The 2044-nt window shown below is 46.0% G+C and overlaps 1 protein-coding gene across 1 annotated transcript in view; it reads left to right on the top strand.

Annotated features, from left to right (window-relative positions):
- LOC103078527 (zinc finger protein 90) overlaps window positions 1–2044 on the top strand; it is a 12971-nt gene that overhangs the window by 10327 nt on the left and 600 nt on the right. The gene's annotated exons all lie outside the window — the stretch shown is intronic.

The following is a 2044-nucleotide window of genomic DNA, read 5'->3' as shown; positions in this document are numbered from 1 at the left end:
ACGACGCTCACCATCTAACTAGGAAAACAAGCATTAAGTAGATTATTAGATCTATTTCAATTGTGGATGTGCAAAGTGGCTTAAAGCACATGATATGGGGATTGACCCTCCATTGGGGGATCAGAAAACCTCACTGAAGATCTGCTAACCTACACCCGAAGTATGGAATTAGCAAGGGAAACACGGATGGGAGGGTGGAGAGAGAATTATATCTTCCAGGAAACAGAAGTCCAATTCAGCTATAGCTAAGCACATGGGAGGAGGGCATGGAATAAGGTAGAAACCTTCACGTAACTTTCCCTCACTGCTCCAGCGAACTCATGGCTCTGCTTTCAGTGTCTTTTCATGCTGATTGTCTTTACATACTTTATTATGTACTTCTTGAGGTAGAAATCTAACCAGGACCAAAGGAGGTATTTCAAGTTGGGCATAGTGACAGGTGTCCCATGGCTTAACAAGGCCTGGTGAGGCAAGACAGAAATCAACCTGTGAGCATCAGAACTGACTATTCAGAGGCACGAGGGTCCTCAGCCAATTTCAGTGGGTGGTGAGGAAGAAGTGATTGGATTGAAGCATGAAAAAATCTTTGACCTAGAAATTCCAATTCTAGCTAGCTAGCCTACAGGAATTCTAATATTATATTTGCACAAAGAGTATGTATTGCAGTAATGTTTGTAATAGCAAAATATTGGAACTAATCCAAATATCTAATAATAACTGGTCGGGCTTCCCTGGTGGCGCAGTGGTTGAGAGTCCGCCTGCCGATGCAGGGGACACGGGGTTGTGGCCCGGTCCGGGAAGATCCCACATGCCGCGGAGCAGCTGGGCCCGTGAGCCATGGCTGCTGAGCCTGCGCGTCCGGAGCCTGTACTCCGGACGCGCAGGCTCAGCAGCCATGGCTCACGGGCCCAGCTGCTCCGCGGCATGTGGGATCTTCCCGGACCGGGGCACAAACCCGCGTCCCCTGCATCGGCCGGGGGGGGGGGGGGGGGCATATAGCTGTGAATAAGATAGGTGAAGTCCTTATTCTCACGGGACTTGCAATTGGGGAGACAGAAAAGCTAACAAATCTCAGATAACGATTAGAAGTACAAGTGTCCTTTTTCATCTGAATCTATTTGGTTCCTGAGTTCAGGTGGCAGGAATTTGGACAGTGAGCGATACCTGTTTTAGAAGAAAAAATTAAGCATGGTAATATGATGCATAGTAAATTAGAGGGAGGTGCTAAGACACCTTTTCTGAGACGGCGATGCTGGACCTGAGACCTAAACATGGTTTAGGTTGACTGGTTGTCAACCATGTCGCGATCCCAAGGCCCAGGGTGGTAACAGGCTTGATATATTCAGGCAAGGTCAGCATGGCCAGAGCCCAGTGAGTGATGGGGGAGTTTGAATCTTGTTCCTAGTACAGTGAGGTGCTATGGGTTTTAGGCAATGGGTGTCTTATGGTTCAGCTGTACTCTGGGGTGCTATGAAGCAATTCAAAGAAATAAGGTGAAATTATACATAGCACTAAGGAAAGACTTCCAAGGTACATAGCTAAATGTGAAAAGCAGGATGTAGAACAATTTATATGATATTTCACAAAACAAGACTCTGTGTGTGTGTGTGTGTGTGTGTGTGTGTGTGTGTGTGTGTGTGTGTAACATGGAAAGGGACTGTTAAGTGTATACACCAAACTGTTAAGAATGGTTATTTGTAGGGAGTTTGTGGGATTGGTGATGGGGGTGAAGGAGGGCTATCACTTTTTATTCCCTGCTGTATTTGGGTTTTGTACCAAAGGAAGCACATGGACAGTGAGGAATTGGTGATTGTATAGGAAAGGCTTGGCTTTGAAGGGAACAAGAAGAAAACTAAGTAGGCTTACAGGACTGCGGGACACATTGCCCCTCATGACTTTCCTGCCTGCCGTATTAGATTCTCTATAAAATTATGTAACAACTAGTATATTTAACCCAACATTGCCGCCTCAGGATATCACACGTGTGATCACCATTTGTGATAGACCCTATAGTAGGTTCCCAGTTTTGCTATGGGAACATTTG

Source organism: Lipotes vexillifer, unplaced genomic scaffold (genome assembly GCF_000442215.2).
Source record: "Lipotes vexillifer unplaced genomic scaffold, Lipotes_vexillifer_v1.1 scaffold1235, whole genome shotgun sequence".
Classification (NCBI taxonomy): Eukaryota; Metazoa; Chordata; class Mammalia; order Artiodactyla; family Lipotidae; genus Lipotes; species Lipotes vexillifer.
The sequence above is the reverse complement of the archived record's forward strand: the minus strand, read 5'-3'. Positions and strand labels throughout refer to the sequence as shown.